Source organism: Uloborus diversus, chromosome 6 (genome assembly GCF_026930045.1).
Source record: "Uloborus diversus isolate 005 chromosome 6, Udiv.v.3.1, whole genome shotgun sequence".
In the NCBI taxonomy this organism is placed as follows: Eukaryota; Metazoa; Arthropoda; class Arachnida; order Araneae; family Uloboridae; genus Uloborus; species Uloborus diversus.
This window is the reverse complement of record NC_072736.1, coordinates 12,618,732-12,639,305: the sequence shown is the minus strand read 5'-3', so window position 1 is coordinate 12,639,305 and position 20,574 is coordinate 12,618,732.

The window sequence follows — 20,574 nt, the reverse complement described above, 5'->3', positions numbered from 1 at the left end:
GTAAATGGGTAAAAAATGTGATATGCATTATCACATACACTGGCAAAGCAAAAGAAAAAAAAAGAGAAAAAAAAGAAAATTTTAAGTCCAGCTGTAATTTACCAAAACTTTACACAACAAATTCATACATCATATATATTCAAATGCATAAAGAGTTGTAACATCCAAAAAAAAACATGGGATACAGTTTTATACTATCGTCAAGGTAGAAAATGGGTAAGTCAAAGAAAATGAACTGCTGCATTTTCTTTTTGCATGTCATGATTGCACCCTGCTCACAAAACAATTTGCCAAACACGACCAACCAAAAGGACAAAAAAATACACACAGTTGTAATTACGTGAACAACACATAGCATACCAAGAGTTAAAAATATAAACATTCAAAAAAAGTTCACAACTACCCAACACATGTAGAAGGTATGAATACAAAAAAATGCAATAACCCTCAAATATGACCATTCACAATATGCATTAAATTATACAGAAACACATTAATGCAAAAAAAACATTAGAATCATTATCTTGACTATCTACGTCAAGTGTTACACATTAGGGTAACATAAGTAAAAATTTCAAGTAGAAATTTTTTTTTTTTTTGTAAACAGTTCATATTGTTAAAGAGTTCAACAGCGTAGTGCACCAAATTACCAGGAGCACACTGAGTACTAAATTTGTATTTGAAAAAAAATTGAATGTTGAAGACACACTAAGATTGAGACGGACAAATTCATAAGCATGAAGAGTAAGACATAATAAGGAAAACCGGTTGTAGATATTAGGATATAATCGAGAGATTGACATTATCTTGTGGAGGAAAAATTGTTATGCACATGTTGACATACATATGTTGGTACCAACAGCAAAAATATGACAGCTTCCTGTCATACGTAAAAATAAAAAAAACACATAAAAATACATTTCCAAAAATATAAAAAATGAGATCGACTTGCCGTGTATTAACAATAAATTCTCATCACTGTGCCCCTCAATGAAAACAAACATAGGGGAGAAAAAAATTACTATCATAAAAGACATAGAGAGAGTCACAAGCAAAATGATACGGATTCCGGAATTACAATCACGACCAGCACGACTGCCCGTACATAACAGCAAGTGGCACGCCCTATGACTAAATTACTTACGACTACGGAGAAAGTAACGGGTTTGTTGACTGGCATGCAGAGGTTGGTGGGACACATTGTTATCTGTGTTAACAGACATTAAATTGCTTTTGCGAGGCGGGGCTAAACGTAAACGATTGACATGAATTACAAAAGGTTGCGCTGAGTCATCGCCTAAGAGTTTAATTTTACAATTTACATCCCCTACTTTGCTTACTACAGTATAGGGACCATCAAATCTAGGTTTAAAAGTGTCAGCCGACTTCATGTATACAATATCATTTTGTTTAAAATTTCGACTGTGAGAAGCAGGCAATTGCCTATTGTTTTGATTGATCTGTTTGAGTTGTAAAGAAGAGTACGCCTCCTCATAGATTAGGCGAAGATCCTGCATAACATTTTGTATATAATGTGAGGTGTTAAGAAATCGAGGTTGCACGTCATTATCAAAAGTTTCAAAAAACAAGGATAGTTCCCTTCCCAAGTGCAACATGTTAGGAGTGAAACCAGTAGATGAATGAGTTGTCCCATTATATATAGACATGTGAACCATAACAGCAACTTCTAAAGACACATTCTGCTCGAGTAAAGACAGTAAACTAGACTTGATTTGACTATTAATTCTCTCAGAAATCGAATTGGACTGGGGATGAGCACGAGAAGAATGCTGAATTGTAACACCTAAGGCCTTGTTCAGAGAGTGAAATACATCACTGTCAAACTGACGGCCTAAATCTGACAGAAGATACGACATTCTACCATATAGAGAAATGTAATTCAACATGTGCTTAACTATTGTGTTGGCAGTAATATTTTTACAAGGATAAAGGACAACGTGACGAGAAAAATGATCAGTAACCGTCAAAATATATCCATATTGGCGAATTGGACCTACCAGGTCGATTGAACAGAACTCACCAGGTCTCCTCGGAATCCAAATATTTTGCAATGGGGCGGGTTTAATGGAATAGGGCTTCAGTCGAATACAAAAATCACATGATAAAACAAAATTCGACACATCCCGATACATTCCTAACCAAAAATATTTACTAACAACTACCTCATACGTTTTCTTTATTCCGGTGTGAGAAATGTGACAAATCTGCAAAACTTTAGCTTTCAATGTGTCGGGAACAACAATAGTAGGTAAACAAGTTTTGTTGCGAACGTGCATTAATAGGTTTGTAGTTGGACAAATGAAAAAATCCTTAAGCTTGTGAGCATGATGCAGATTAGGCTTTAGCAAAAAGGAAACAGCTTCTTTAATGTACGGATCATTAAGTTGCTCACGTAAAAAGGTTTTAATAGATATTTCATTATGTGCATCAGTTTGGGCACACACAAATGAATGAGAGCTTAAATTATGACCTGACTGAGGTTCACATAGGGAAGTAGGGTGCGGTCTTAAATAATTAACCACATTAGTGGATTCGACACAAGGAGTATTAGAGGGTATATCACAGTGCATATTGTCAAGGGTGGAAATATCGGTAAAGGGAAGGATCAACTCCTTATCTGCATTGGGTTGAAGAGCTGATTCGTGTAAATTGGGGTCAGGGCTCCGAGAACAGAAATCTGCTAAAATATTCTGAGGGCCAGGGATATATGAAAAAGTATAGGAATATTGACCAATTTCTAACAACCAACGAGTAACAACATCGGCTGGCGAGGTTACATTGCTGTAACGCTCTAAAGGCTTACTGTCAGACATGAGAATAAATCTTCTATTAAAGAGGTATGTCTTGAATGCTGTCATTCCCTTATATATAGCATACAACTCGAGTTTAATTGGAGGATAATTACGTTCAGACTTTGACAAAGCTTTACTAAAATAAGACACGGGTTTTAGAATACCATCTCTTTTTTGCATCAATACAGCAGCAATTCCCTGAAGTGAAGCATCTGTATTTAAATAGAAATCATCATTCCAATTTGGAAGAATCACAAAAGGCTGCTTAAAAAAGGTAGACTGGATATCATCAAAAGCTTTTTGGTGAACATCATCCCATTCAAAAGGTTTATTTTTTGCGGTTAATTGTGTCAAAACATGGGTGCGCTCAGCATATTTGTGAATTAAATGCCTATAAAATCCATATAACCCCAAGAATTTCTTGACCTGTCGCACAGTGCGAGGTGGGGCAAATTTGGTAATTTTGGCAATATTAGAAGTAATAGGTTGAATACAGTTGTGTGATATATGAAATCCCAAATAATCAATTTCGGTCTGGAAAAAAACACATTTAGATGGCGATAAAGTTAGATTATGTTTGGAAAGAACAGAAAAGACAGCCTCGAGCTTAGATACCATCTGGTCAAAGTTTTCGGCACAAACCAAAAAGTCATCTTGAAATGCATGAATTCCGTGAATTCCTAGCAATTTTAATTCATCAATTAACTGATCCACGGCAGATTGGAAAATGTTGCTACTTACCTTAAGGTCAAAGGGCAAACGGTTATGAGCAAAAGAGCCAAATTCGGTCGAGAAAGTCACGATATCTTGGAGATGATCGGGAAGGAGAATTTGCCAATAGGCCGAATGCAGATCTAAAACGGTATAGTATTTATAGGATGAGACGGCATTGATTAACGTAGAAATTTTGGGAAGTGGGTATGTGGAACTTTCGATGACGGAATTTAATAATCTTAAATCTAATGCCATACGGTACTTAGGTGGTTCATTAGGCCCAGATTTCTTACGTACCATTATCATCGGACTCGCATAGTGGCTCACATTTCTAGAAATAATCCCAGCCTCAATTAATTCATCCAATTCTTCCTGAACCTGTCCTTTTAACGCCTGAGGAATTTCAAAAGGCAAGGCTTTAATCGGATTATTGTTACGCAAAATGACAGAAGGAGTGACAATGTCAGAACATCCTAAGGCTTTGACAGATTTACTAAACACAGAAAAATTTTTCATCAAAATGTTTAATAAAATATTTTGTTGTGAAGTATTTAAGTGATCTAATTTAAAATCTGAAGGACTAAGTTCCTCTTTCCTGATTTTTAATACCTCGTCTGATGCAATAATTTGGTGACAAAATTGGGATTGATTGCTTGAGCATGTAGTTTCATTCAAAGAATCATTTAAAATTTCAAACTGTTCAGTGACATGACCCATTACCATACCTTTATTTAAATGAAGAGGATTGTTACCAATATTTCTGATAATAGAGGAGAAATTATGTTTCTCGACTAAGTGCACAGCGGGATGAATTTCACAAGTTATGTCATTAACGGTAGGAATAAAATAAATTTCAGATGATTTGACCGGTATGTCAGATAACGAAAAATTAGCAATGGCAGTTTCCCCCGGTTGGATAATTAATTTGTTTTTAAGAGCAACAGAAAAAGCCTTGTCACTATGCAGAGAATTAATTTTGGCCAAATGTTGTGAGATGTCAGTTTGAGGCATTAAAGGAGCTTTAAAATTATCAAAAGTGGCACTGCCGGTCTTAGTATCAATTAACACATTAAAACGGGTTAAAAAATCATAACCTAATATCCCATAAAAAGAGGAAGTTGCAAAATCAGCAACAAAAAATGGGTGCTTAAAGAAATTTTTACCAATTTTAAATGAAACCTCAGCGCACGCAGAAAATGATAAATTAGAATTTACAGTCCTGATTGTGACTGTGCGTGAGAGAAATCTGCATTTTGTCAAAGATTTTATCTGTTCGAAAACAGCTTTTGAAAATAAGCTGACCGAAGATCCTGAATCCAAAAGCATTGGGAATATCTCATGACCAATTGAAATATTAAGTATAGGTAAGTCGCTAACCTTGTTATCAGAATGAACATTAAAAATGGATTCGGATTGTTTGCATTGAGACTCATCAGGCTTTGAAAATTTCGACAAAAATTCCCCCAATAGTATCTTTCCCAATGGAGCTATTTAAAAAGGTATGTAAATCTGGATATGTATTATGTTTCTTACATTGAACAGATTCAGTCTCCTGTACACTAATATTTTGAGGGACCAGAGATGAGAAATCAGTTACCGAGGCCAAGCCGTCCCTCATGGATGACCCCCTCGCCAGTTTAAATTGTCTCCGTTTTGTGTTGGAGTATTGGGTCTTACTTCCGGCGATGAAAATCTGTTTTGCGACAGAAATTGTTGGGGTGGAACAAAATGGTTGGGGAAATTAAAGTTACCACGTGGCCTAAATGGAATACGAGGTGCAAAAAAATTTTGACTTTGAGGCCTATTTTGACCTTGATTTGAGAAATTGTTAAGGGGTTGACCCCCATTGTAAATCCGGCAATTAATCATTAAGTGGTTTGTTCTACCACAAAATACACAAAAAGTGTTATTAGAATTTGGAGAGGCTTTTTGCTGGGGTTTGGGCAAAACAGTTTTCTCATTAACGGAAGAGACGCGAATGTACAAAGGACATTCAACAAGTGGGTGTGGACTTTCCCCACAAAGACGACAATTTGACATTAATTTAGTGACACATGTTGTTAAAGATCGTAAATTTTCGGCCAAGGTATCTATTTGCACTTGAGCACTAGTCATAGCATTTGTCAATTTTGGTTGGCCTGTTACATGTAAACAGTGTAACTTATTAGCCTTGTCGACTAAATCGGTAAACTTTGACGTGTCGACATCAAGTAGTTTGTCCTTGATATTCAATGGTAAGGCCGCCAAAAATTGGTAAGATTTTATTTGGGTGAGGGCAGCACTATCCGTAATAAAAGGATATGCTGAGTGAGCCGCACGTTCAACACGATGTGCTAAACTCTGAATACTCTCATGAGTTTCAAATTTGATATTTTGAAATTCTGAAAGGGACACAGAAGAAGGGGTATGCATTTTGAAAAATGCACGCAATTTGTCACAAGCCTGGTTAAAAGTCATAGACTCCAAGCAACTGGGATTGGTCGCAAAAAAATACAAGGCAGAGCCAGAAAGTTTTGACTTCAAAAACATAAGAGTCGTGGGATCATCCCAACCGTTTAAATTCTGCAAGTCCTTAATTTGTGATATAAAAAATTCAACAGTTTCCGGCTCGCCTGAATATGAGGGAATGGGGAAGTTAAAATTCCTACTCGCCATAGCACCTTGAGGTGACTCATTGGCCATATTCACACCTTGGGGTGGGTCGGTTTGAGTACTACCAGTTGACATGGCAACAAATGTGCCGTCTTTTACTTTAGCACAAAAATCAATGAGCATCTAATATAATTTTCACTTAATTCACACGGTGCAATCATGAGAAACAAAAAATTTTAAATGCAAACATTGTTGAAAGCACATGCACACATGAGAATAAATGCAACTAACAAAAAAAATTTACATCAAATTTTTGAACTAAATTAAAAATATAAAATTAATATATCCCCCCATTAACATCACAGAAATACAAAAAGCCACATGAAAAACTAGTATGTTGTGGCCATCACGAAACTTTCTTCTATATTTTTCTTTTTTTTTTTCTGATCCCTCCCCATGCTTGACGAGGAAGCAATATTCCCAACAAAACAAAATGACACATGCAAAAACTTGACGACTATCCCAATGTCTGAATTATTGCAAAAGCAAAGCAAAGAGCGAAAATTGAAAGTTATTTTAAAAGCCTTGCTTGAATGAATTACAAATATTTTATTTGTTAACAAACATAAGATGGCAACAGTTCAAAATTTTAAATCATTGAGATAATATTTCCTATCATTTCCATACAATTAAAATCACGAGAAATACGCAGACGACAATCTATTACGATTTATCTTTCTTATTGTTGCATTAATAAAAATATTTTTATTCGCAAAAAAAAAAAAAAAAAAAAAAAAAAAAAAAAAAAAAAAAAAAAAAAAAATCCACACCTCTTGGAGCGATCGGCGTCAAAATAGAACCAAAGCCTGTTTACATATGGATTCACATATATTCCAAATTTCAACCAGAACGTAGCATTACTTCTTGAGATAGGGCACACAAAATGGAAAAAAAGAACGGGTGATTGCGCTACCCCCCTTTTAGCTGTTGACACAAAAATAAAATCAGTTCTTATACCCACTAAGGGCTACTTGCCGATAAATTTTTCTTTCATTCCGTTCATTATTTCTTGAGATACAGCAGTCACAATTGACGACAAAAAACGTTCTATAGCTCAACCCCCGTTTGAGTTATTGACACCAAAATTGAATCAGCACCTGTTCCTGTTAATACCAACATATGGACCAAATTTTGTTTGATTCCGCCAGTTACTTCCTGAGTAATAGCAAGCACGCGTAACTCGAAAAACGTCCCATTGCTCCACCCCCCTTGGAGGAATTCGCGCCAAAAACTAATGGGCACAAGTTCACATAGGGGCACATATGTGTACCAAATTTCGTTCGATTTCATGCGGTAGTTTTTGTTGTAGAGCGGCCACAAAAAACTGGTCACACACAGACGTGACACACATACACACACACATACACACAGACAGACATTTTCCAAAAATGGTCGAAATGGACTCAGCACACCTCAAAACGTTCGAATCCGTCAAAATTCGAAATTCGAAAATTTGCACGAATCCAATACTTTCTTCTATATATTAGATATAGAAGAAAGTAAAAACAACAAAAGTGCATATGCATTCAACTTCAGAAAAAAAAGGCATTCAAGACCTGGTCAAAAACGGCGCCATTTTGTCGTGCTGCGCGCGATTAATTTTGTCAAATTACACGAAAACCAAAAAGATAACGATTTTAGGCCGTGGAAGTGGAAGCATCGCTGCCGCACATAACCTCAGACCAACGACTGCCTTGAATGCCCAAGAACGAAAATTTAAAAGAGACTTACCCGGGGGTGGTGTTTGTTGACGATAGAAAACACAAGATTAATTACCACACATTCTTTATTCTACGTTACTTCCAAGCAGACATGAAGACAGGCACTAGGCATGGTGATCACCAAAACATTTCACACATAGTAAAAAAACAAATGCGAGGAATCCAGACTTAAGAGTTCAAAAAGAAAAGGGTGAGCTGGGAGGGGTTGCAAAGTTCGTTAACGGTCAAAAAAAAAACGTAGAGTTCACGCGGAGGGTGGTGAAGTATTTAATTGTAATGTACGGAGGACGGACAGTTCATTATGGTGGGGTGTAATTCAGGGATGACTTATTGTTGACGATTTCCGTTGAAGGCCAATGTACGTTGAGACAAAAAAATGGCGCTGGCTGTAATCTCCATGGTGACAATGTTGAGCTCGTCACACGCTTAAAAAGGAATCAGAGGATACTTTCAAGGTAATTGCGGATCCATGCCGTCACCTCATGGTATGTAGATCATCGAAAAAGTAGTTACTTAAGGGGACGATTCAGGTGCACTCTGCGTGCCGCCATCGGACGCCATCATTCAGACAGGTGATGGATCACCTACGCTCTCATCATCGGCTGCGACGAAGTAACGGTCTTGATTATTATATTCGGAACTCCAGCGCTCGAATACGCTACCTTGCGGTGATTTATAAAACTGCGTCTGCACCTAAAACATTGCCACGTTGCGCATCACGTGTGTCTGTTGACGTAAACGCGGTCAGTTTGTTCTGAGTAACGCATTCAACATGTCTAAGAACGCCTTCAACAACAGAAATTAATTCGTCCCTTAGTAGTATTCTCGAGCTTCTCAAAATAATGTTAGTTTTCCTTATTTCTTTCAAAAAAGTATTAAATGGTGGAAGCGTAAACAAGAAAACTCTGGATTAACAAAATTGGATAACGTTATACCAGGTAAAATTTTTTATTGTTTTGTATGAATTTGTAAGAATATGGGGGTTTTTTTAATCTTAAATTAATTAAACTTACCATATTTTACAGCAGCATTTAGTTGGAATGGACAGTATGCAAAATATTTTCTTGAATATATTATCGTAGAACAAAATGAATAACCGAGAAAGAATTTACTTTATTCCTTTTATTCTCAGCTGAAAGGTTTCGCCAAATTTGTTTAGGGTTATTAATTTTTAGTATTGTGCGAGCAAAGTAGCCTTGGCGAGATTTCGCGTTTTTAGTTAAACCATTTTTAATTTTTATCATGAGTGGAATAAAATGGTAGTAAGATTACAGAATTCGATAAGTGAAAAGAAATAATGGTCAATCAACTGAAAAGAAATAATGGTCAATCAACTGAAAAGAAAACTACCACCATATATCCATGAGAATTTTGTTGATGATTTGCATAACATGACACAATTAAATCGTAACTCAGAAATTAGAAAAATCGAAACAGAAAATTTTTAAATGAACCGATTCGGGAATTCGAGAGAAATAACTCAGCTACAAATGGAAAAAAAATAAGCGCTAGCCAAGCAAGGCAAAGAAGTATCATCTTCTTTCGATAATAATTTGTAATGTCATATTGAATTTTCTAGCATTAATTGTTGTTCTTGTCAGGCCACAATTATTATTTAGTTTTATCAAGAATTGATAAATATCGAATTCAACATCATGGAAATAGCTGCTTAGAACTACGAACTACGTAGTTTGCATTAATCTTTGACGTTTAGTAATGCTTCTTGAATTCTCATTTCTTTCTACGTGGGCCAGAATATCCACAAGACTTTGAAAATTAATTTAAAAAGAATAAAGCGAAAAAATCATACGTACGAACAAAAATCACAACACTTTTAGCATTTTCTTCGTTACCATGTGCGTTTGTTTTAGTTTTCAATTCCGCCATTAGACAGTGACTTCAGTGCCCCCTACAGTTCGTTGGAGTTGCGAATTGTAAACATATATGAAAAAATAAAACGTTCACCTCATGTTGAGGTCTTAACAATTTCGCGGCGAGCAACGGCCGTCCCCAGACGCCGTGCACCGATGCATCATTATCGCCATTGTAGAACAAAAACCGGAGCCGCAGAAAATGCGACCGAGCGGACAGAGAGCAGCAAGTAGAGTGAAATGGGGTGGAAAAATGAATCGGCAAATGAGCGATCAGATCCGGGTACGCGGTGATGCGCGGGAACCAATGAGTGCGCTTGGCGCCCAAACAACGAAGGGAAGGGGACGCTACGCCATTTTAATGGCCGACAAGAAGATGCAAAAAATGGATCAACGCTTGAAAAATTGACAAAAAGCTAAACGATGGGAAAAGTGAATAAGTCACATATTTGATATCATAAAGTGTGCGAAATTTAACGGGGGAACGCGGGGAAAACGTGGAATGCACAAGAAAATAAAAAAACAACAAAATGGGGGAAGAAAACGATTAAAATGACCGAAAACATGGGAAAAATGTAAATGGGTAAAAAATGTGATATGCATTATCACACTATCTTATGTACTTTAACATCAAAAGGTAAAATGTTCTGCCATGATTGTTATTCAATTAGATTTGGGCCAAAATGCAAAGGTCTTAAAGTCCCATTTTTGACTACGAAAATCACTTTTGATGATCTCTAAAAAAATCAAGGGTTAAGGTTAGAGAAAAAATAAAAGCGGTTTTATACATCATTCATATGCATCTTTTTGGGATATGAGTTTCAAAATAATTAATAATGGTCGAGCGCACTCATCCGTTGAATCTGTATGGAATGACCCAGGGGAGATGGGAAAATAACGATGGGATATTGATACACTCGTTTTATAATGTCGCTAGTGTCTTATTCATTTATTGCATTCTCAAAAATAAAATAAGGGGAAACAAAAGTAGTTACCATGTAAACAACAAAAAGAAAATAAAATATTTTCATTTCGTTCAGGAACAGAAAAGCAAAATGGTAAGCTCAAAACGTTATTGTGAACAAATAAATCAATTTTTGCTCTGAGAATATAGATCGAATGTACTTTAGATTTAAAAAATGTTGCAGTGAACAAATTTTCATTTTTACAAAACTAAGGCTAAATAATAGAGAGGCAAAAGTGCACATCTGAAACAAACCAACTGACACGTCCATTTCCGCCTATAAACTGGATATTAGCCTTTCCATGTAATCGATGGTCAGGCTAATTTTAAACAATAAACACTTTCTATTTTCTAACTGTTTCCAAAATCAATTGTCTTTTTACTTAGTCCCGGTATTGATTACTAGTGGTACCCGCAAGGCTTTGCCCGTAGTAGAAAATTAAAAGATCTTTTGGTTTGCCTATGTATTTACAAATAATGTATGGTGAATTTTCTCGCCAATTGGCTTGTGCCTAAGTTATGGTTCCACGTTATGATAATTTCGTGATTTACTCGTCCATCTTATGATAATTTTGTTCTTAAAATTAGAATAAAAAAAGAACCACATCAAATTTTCGAAAAATCGCTTCGAGATGCACACCCCCATGCTACAAACTAACTTTGTACCAAATTTCATGAAAATTGGCCGAACGGTCTAGGCGCTATGCGTGTCACAGAGATCCTGATAGACAGAGAGACTTTCAGCTTTATCATTAGTAAAGATTGGCATAAATGAGGATAAAAATCCTAAGAAAACAATAAATTTCATGCTTGCTCCAGAGAAGCCTTGATTCAAAATTTTCATTATGATTACTATTAATATTGCTGTTGTAAGGCAACTAATTTTTGCAACAATGGGTTTTATATTTAATCATTTAATGGGATGAGAAAAATACATGAAACTAACCGTTTTCCATCATAACTTTTTTTAGGAATAAATTATAGCTTATGTTGCTTCCCGATAATGTAGCTATAGATGGTGAAAAATAGTTAAAATCGGTCCAGTAGTTTTGAAGATTACGCCGGACATCCTTACTCACAGAAGTAGCCATTTATGTATATAGATAAGCAATGAAAGAAACCTTGAGTGTACATATGGTAATTATAATATAAGAAAATAAAGAGTGATTTCAGGATGCATTTACTATTTTGAAGACTTTGATTCATGCCGATTGAAAATATCAGATATCAAAATATCAGATACATATAAAAAAAAAAGGATATTTTCGAAAATATCATGATATTTTCAAACTCTGGAGACCAGCCTATCAAAGTCAAATGAATAAGAGAGTTGGATTTAAATACCTAGGTCTAGCCCATATACAAAACGGTCATATGATTCTAATACATTAAAACTGTGAATGAATCTAATTTTGTTCTTTTAATTTAAACACATTCATACAAAGAGAGAGGGCATTGGCTAAAGTTAATTCTAAAAACAGGAAACAGCATTAATTCTGTGTTAAAACACTTAGTCCCATGTCCATCATGTGAACAATAGTAGAAGAGTTACTGGAAAAAACAGGATTATTGTTTCAATTCCATTTTTTGTCATACCCAACTATTAAGGGATGTCATCAAACTCATTAGTACAGAAAATGTAAATAAAGAGAAAAAAAATTGTCACGGGTTGCAGTTATCCTGTCTAGGCTTTAAAAAAACCCTTTAAATCATGGAAACTTTCTCTTGTGTGTTTTCAGGAAATACAAATTTATAGTACATCTGGCTTGAAAAGTTAAAATGTATTGCTCTTAACACATTGAATGTGTTAAACATACTTTTACGTTTCACATAGACTCACTGGAGCAGGGAATCATGTAAAAGTACACATTTAGTAGATTTTTGCTATTAAAATCTGCTGCCTGTATAAGTTTGGCACAAAACAGACCTGCATGCAATGTATTAATTTCATTTTCTATATAAATTACAGGTACGCTTTTATTTGTTTTGAATAAAAAACATATTTCCAAAACTATAACAATTTTATTTAGTTGAACATTACATCCTGAATTAAAAATATAGAATTTGAATGAACATATATGGCACAATAACAAATTATTAGGACTAATTGACAAAAAAAGGATTGTCCAACAATACACATTCTAACTAAACAAGTTGGCAGTTGTTAATATAACAATCAACAAATTGAAATACCAGTCTTTATCACAAGTATAAGCGTTTCTTTTAGACTTATGAGTCGTGCTCCACTTTTTCACAATGTTAAAATGTTTCTTAAAAATATACATAAATCAAAAGTAAAAGAATGCTTAAAATCCATCATAAAGGGGGGAAAAAAGCATTTGCATTTAGGTACGAAAAATATAAGTGCATTATTTATATTGATGATGATTAATTTTTTACAGTATTTTATAATGAAAACTATCTGAAATACATGTTTTAAATTCATTTTCAAACAACAAATAAAGTTTTATGAAAGAAGAATGCTTAAAATATATAACAACCCAACTTATAGTAGCAGCTTAGCTTTCAGGAAATTCATTACATATATACACGTATTTAACCATAATATACTTAATATTTAAAAAATTTTTCAAAATAACTTCTCATAAACGTCATCAGATTCGATAGACAAGTATAAAATGTTATTTGACTGTTAAAAAACCATAGAATTTAAAATCAACAGAAAATGGTGACAAATGCTTAGAAAGTTATGCATCACTACCAAGCATGGGAAAAAGTTATAATCAACGGTTAACAAGTTGTAAAAGAAAAACTTTGTATAATATTGCTTTAAAAAAATGTAAACAAGCTGACTGATGGTCAGAAAAGTGATAAGTTCATGATGTGTCCCTCATTTATTGCATTAATGTGTTGGCTCGTCAGATTGATCATCTTCTGAGACATCCTCTTCATCGCTGCCATGTTCCGATGGAGCAGGTGTCGACGCCCGAGAGCTCAGAGGAGAGGGGGGGCTCAGACATCGGTCTTGGATACTTCATTTGCATTCTCGTTCTCTGTTGGGAGGGAAAGAAAAAAATTTAAATGCTTTCAACTTTTTGATTTTTTATTACATGAATGAACTTTACAAAAAGTTTTGGAAGAGTTATAGTCGGAGAGCCCAGGACCGCCAGACCTAACTTACTTCCTAAGTAACAAAATGTATAGGACAGAATAGAGTTAGCATGTACTTTGAACATATGCGTGTTTATTAACTTGGACCGAGGGCCAATTTGCAGGTACCGGGTACTGAATGTACGCAAAAACAGTGATAACCTAACTATATAAAAATTGAGACTTAGAAAATAAGTTAGGTTATCACTGTTTTTGCATACATTCAGTACCCAGTACCTGCAAATTGGCCCTCGGTCCAAGTTAATAAACACGCATATGTTGAAAGTACATGCTAACTCTATTCTGTCCTACACATTTTGTTACTTAGAAAATAAGTAAGGTCTGGTGGCCCTGGGCTCTTGGACTATTAGTAAAACACATGTAAAATCAGCCAAAAAAAGTAAGAATTTAAATCAAGGTGCCATGATGATGCCAAATGTAAGTTTCCTGGAGTCAAAGTGAACCATCTCGGTCCCATTTTTTAAGGAATTAAATATATATGTATCTGAAGGTGAAAAGTTAAAAAAAAAAAAAAAAAAAGATAACATTGATTTCATTTGAAAATTATTTTTTACAAATGGATCCTTTGGGTCAATCAAGGGTTTTAATGAGTCTGGAAAGACAAGCTTGAATGTGAGCTAAAACTTCAGGTCTTAAATTCGGCTCCAAGGGCTGGAAATCTAGGCACTGAATCAAAATTTTTGTTCGCAAAATGCAACTAACGACTACATATTTCCAACATTGACCACACAGGTAGAATGATAAGGGCCTCTCTAAAAAATTTCGTTCTTTAGAAATGCCTTTAAAATTGGTCAGGAAATGCACACTTCAGTCACCTATTAAAGCCTTTTACCAATTGAACATGCATAACAAAAATGTTAAGCTAATTTTAAAAACTAGGCGATCCAGGGCGAGGATTTCAAAAATTTGAAAATTTCTAAGTTGTATATCGTTGCCTCAGAACAACAGTAAGATATATAATCCCCAGGCCCAATGAGAGGCTATGTCATCCTAGTCAGAAACAAAAGGCTAGGGCCTTGGGGGCGGGGGGAGCGACACTGAAGCAAAAAAAAAAAAAAAAAAAAAAAGAAAAGAAAGGAAAAAAAAGTAAGGAAGAAAGATAAAGGGGGAAAAAAACTCTGAAAAAGAGGAAACAAAGATTTAGTTCAATTTACTCTTATGGTATTTACTGTTGTGGCACTTAAAATAGAGTTACTTGTTTTTAGTAAGGAGTTTTGATTTTTTCTCCCCCCCTTTTTTTCTTCTTTTCCCTCTTTTCTTTTTCTTTTCGGGGGGGGGGCACAACGACATAACTGACAAGGGACCCGCCTAATCCCAGAAATAACACAAAGATATCTTACTGTTGCTCTAAGGCGACAATATGTAAAATAGCAGTTAAAACTTTGTACAATGAAATGAATAAAATTAAGACAACATGTACAAATAAAAGCAATTAAAAAGAGTTTAAAAACTCTGCAACAGCTGTTTCAAGGTTATAAAAGCAAACCCCTTCATCAGTGCTTAAAAGAAAAATAGTTCACTAAGTTTGACAATGGACAAGTGAAGGAGAAACACAAGACGAGAAAGAGTAAACCATTTAATCATTTTTGTCTACTTTTTCTTGTTCACTGTCCGTTGTCGGACTTTCCGAACCATTTTTCTTTTATGCACTGATGAAGGGGTTAGCTTTTATAACCTCGAAACAACTGTTTGCAGAGTTTTAAAACTTTTTTTAACTGCCTTTACTTGTACATATATACACCTTGTCGCAATTTTACTCACTTCTATTGATTCAAGTAGCTTTTTTGAGATGTGTCCCTTTCCATTCTATGAGCCCAATATGTAGTCATTAGGATCAGGGCTAGACAATGTAGGAATTTCTACATTGTTACCCTAACATCATGATGTTGTGATGCATCACAATGTACTTTAAACAGTTAAATTTTAAAAATAATTACACTATAAATCGCTCAATCATAAAAAAAGAGATGAATGTATAATTTCAAATTTAACTTATAAATTATTTTTAAAAAATGATTTTTTATTTGTTAAAATTATCATTATTCCCAAAGCGAAAATTCTTTGAGATTTTTATACATTTTAGCTGTACTTAAAAATTGTTTCTTTAAATTAAAAAAAAATAGATAGAACATCAATTTTAGGTATATACAAAATACTTACAAATTCTAGTATTGGCAAGAAGTTATCACCAAAAAGTATCAGTGGGAAAAAAACATGAGCAACTATAAAGTGCTTTTATAAAAATACTCAGTAGGTAAACTACTTTTAAAAAATTATGCATGTTAAAAAGGTTTTTCTGCATGGAATTTTTCGGAAGATTAATTTTAGTTAAAAATAGATAGCTGATCATTGTTAAACTGACTCAATAAATCTGGTGTTAAAAATTGCTATTTTATTCGAGAGAAAAGTTTTACATACCATGGTATCTTCATCAAGTACTTCAGGATGTGTTTTATGTAAAGCCATTTGTCTTGACTGCCTATAATACTGAAAAGAGAGGAAAATATATTTTTTACGTCATTTTCTGGGAGAAGGTCTATTCAAATGAATGAAAGTGAAATCACATGAATTTTATTTTTTTAATTTGAAAGAGGGAAATAACAGAGTTCTTCAAAGAATATACTATTGTTTAACTATCTAAAGGCATTAAAATCTTGATTTCTGAAATTGCACTTTATAAAGTACATGCACAACTTTTTTTTCTCATTGGCAACACTGAAAATTCCATGTAGTTTTGTCCTACTAATAAAGTAAAGCAACCAATGAGACAAAAATGTCCTACTGATCCTTCTAGCTCCAAGTGTTCTTTTTTCTCCGTCATGTTTTGAATACCATATTAGAATTGAAGATTAAAATGTATTTTTTGCCTTCTTAAGACAAATTTGTAGTGAAAAGATAAATTACTAAATACAGAAAAGAATTTAAAACTTCTCTCATGAAGAACAGGTAGGGATGGAAAAAAAAAAAGTAGCGAAAGTAATAGGCACAGAGCAACAGCAGTTTGAATCCATTCTTTATTATAAAAAAATATTCATTTTCCTGGATGATAGAAAAGTTGGAATTAACAGCACTGCAGAGTCAGTGTTGGACTGATTTTGAGGTAAAGAGTTGGAGTCTGGAGTCGAAGGTTTAAAATTCCAAGAGTCAGACCACGTCATTTTTCCTCAAAGTCTGCTACTCTGCCCAGGGGCATGCACAGAAATTTTGGGGCCTGACACAAATGAATTAATAAGCCCCCTAAACAGGCCCGCGTCAAGCCTGATCGGCGCAGTCGTGAAAATGATTTTTGAGCGCCTTTATGCAGTAACCATTCAAACAAAATATAGTTAACACGTGGGGTGAGGTTTTGTAGACAAATGTAATATGAAAGAAAATACGTTTGGCATTTAATTTATCAAAAGAAAAACAATCTGTAAATTTTTAATTTTGGATCACAGTATAGGTTTTTACTTCAAATCTCAAGTTACTTCGAGTGAGGGCGGATATAAGGGAGGGGCGATCGAAATTGACTTTAACTCTTGGAAACATGAGCGCTCATATAGGAGGGCAAGTAGGGGCTCAAGCCCCCTCCCCCTTAGAAATTAGAACATCCTTGCTTTTTGTACTTTTTTCTTTGCAAAAATGTAAAAACATTTCTTTTCCAGCCATTAATGAATAAGTTATTAAAAATGTCAAATTTTAATAACTCGAATCTGTATGGAAATCTGTTTCCATGGGAAAATATCCTGCTAAACCACGGGGGAAATATCTGAGCCATCCCCCCCCCCCTCATAAAAGTATGCATATGGTCGCCCATGCTTGGAAACCTCGCATTGAGCTGCTATTAAAAAAAGAGATGGCTAGTTTCAGTTAATCAAAGTATTTTACCTCACTTAAAAAAAAAATCTTGGAATTTGATTGAAATAATTATTGCTAGTCTAATAAGTATACTTCAAAAAAAAAAAAAAAGAAGGGAAACGGCTATTATGCAGTTTAAATTTCTAATATTTGATATATTGTCCAGAAAAAAAGCAAGATGTCTATTTCTGGACTTTGTATTGATCAATGTGTAGTTGCCTTCTGAAGTAAATGTTTCAAAATGCAGAAAACTGTGAAAACTCACTTTACGGAGATTGTGAGTTTTTTTCAAGTATGCCTGCTCGTAAAAAAAAAAAAAAAAAAAAAAAAACAGGTGGTTTTTTTTGGGCTACGCCCGGTTTGACGAACCCTGCCTTTGATATGCTAATGTGTTTTTGGGAAAGAAAATATTTTAAATATTAAAGTTAACATCGCTCTAAATATCTCTCTAATCTCTAATTGATAAATTATTATTCAAAGTTTTATGCCTGTCAAAACATGACAACAGAGTACTGAATATATTTCTAAATTGAAGTAGAGGATAATCCCTCTTAAAATCTGAAACTGAAATCACACACACACATTTACGGAAAAATCAAAAATTCTAAAATACAGAACCGTTATAAAGGGCATTGAATTTAATATCTAAAACAAATACATAGTCTCTCCAAAGCATTGTTTTTAAAAATTTAACACAAGAATAGTTAAATAAATGGAGCGGGAGGAGAATCATGTAATTATGGTCAAGTCTCTACTTTTCTAAACTAAAAAGTTAACCTCAATTATTATACACAATAAAATAGATATTTAAATATTATACACATCTAAATAATAGGCAAATGTGCTTACTGTATTTTTTCATGTGCGATAACATGAAGCAGTGGAATGAATGAATGAAATTAAAAGTTACAAAAAGATTATAATTGCACAAAATTATAATACAGGACATACATCGCAAGAACCAAAATGGGGCATAGCAAATTTCTTGCACCTCGTATGCTCAACCTTGTCTGTGTACTATAGACAGATCGAAATAGCATTCCCGGCTCGACATTAGGAAGAAAAATGCTAAAGTATGCATTAGTTAGCATCAAGTACTTTCAGCGTAAAAGCTTGCGCTTTTGAATAACATGTTTAGATACAACAAGGGAGTATTTTTTTCTTTTAGATTCTCAGCGAGACCGATTAATTGTTTCAATGTGCAGTATAATTTCACCGCCGCCAAAAGATATAATGAAGGATTCAATTTTACTTTTTTTGGTCGGAATTTTTTTAATATTTTTTTCCCTTCAATCCATTTGGATTATTTTTGATTGGTAGCGCTCGGCGCCGTCCTCCCCACGACCTTGCACATAGGGAGGGCGCGGCCCTGCCCCTAAATATTGTTCCCCCCTATTTCAACACATATATTTCACACTTCATTTTAAATATCTTGCAGCCCCCTTCAAGATTGGGCCCGGGCCAACAGGTGCCCTTTCTCTCCCCCCTTCTGTGCACGCCCCTGACTCTGCCAGTCCTTGCAGAGTCAAAGGCTCTGGAATTCTCAGAAATGGAGCTAGACATTTTCCCTCCGACTCCGCAACCCTGGGAACTAATGCATAACGAGCAGTTGTTCAAAGATGGAAACAAAAACTAGTTCATGCTTAACAAAAATTTCTAACTAATAAAATGATAGAAAATAATTTCTCTATAATTTTTCACGACTATTTATTCGTTCATTCATAATTGTATGTTTTGATGCTATTTAATTTCAATAAGTAAATATAAGTCACACACTAAGTAAGACTAGCATGCAAACGTTAAATACTTGGAAAAAAATTAATAAACAAAAATAGATATATATTAAGAGAGGAAGAAGTAAAATACTTACAATGCCTAGATTTTTCCAGTCTAAAAGATCACTCAACCTCTCAGTCCTGTTTCTTTGGATAATTCTTTGTCGACGAGAAAGACAGGTAAAGTCAAATAAATACTGTGAAAAACAACAAAATACAGTAACATGAGATTATATTTTTCTGTAGAAATCAACTTCTTTTGTGAAACAGTAAATCAAAATGTATTAATGCTCACATGCCCTCCATAAGATTATTCTAATTTCTAGGAAAATCGTAACTTGATCTCAAAATGTTAATATAATCTTTACTAATATTATAAAGAGAGAGGGCGGATTTTTGTGTGTTTATATGTTCGAGGTAATCTCCGGAACCACTGCACCTATTCGAAAAATTCTTTCACTATATGAAAGGTGCTTTCTTACTGAGTAACATAGGCTATAATTCGAAAAAATCCAATAAATAGTACTTTTTAAAATTCAAATTTAGACCCCAATTTCACGTAAATTGCCTATTATTGGCTATTAAAGGGGTGAAAAATTACTTGCACACATTAATATTTTATATCGTTGAAAAGGATAGAATTTTCCGCGTTCTAAGCAATTTGTTTCAATGCTCTAACTTCATTACGACGGGAGCAATTTGCGTTTTTATCTCGAACTTTTTTAGGCTTAGCTGAAATTTTGGCAATACTTTCTTCATTTAATCCATGAATAAAAAGTGAAGGAATTGTCCCACGGTTTTCTTTTTGACACCGTTGGAAAAAGTGGCATTTTTTACTCCAGAAATATCTCGACCTGCGGTCGAAAAAGTAACTTTCTACCTCCAAAGGAAAAAAAGTTACAAGCCGTTAAAAATAAAGTTCGAATAAATCTAATCTCCATTAAAATTAATGATGTTTTGTTTCGCATTGCCATGGTTACGTCTTTTAGCTTCGCTTCATTTTAATTTCTTAAAGGTCCACAAACTTGGCGCCACGAATTATAAGCAATGGGGAAATGTTTTCGCCAATTCTGCATATTTTACGATCTACGTTAT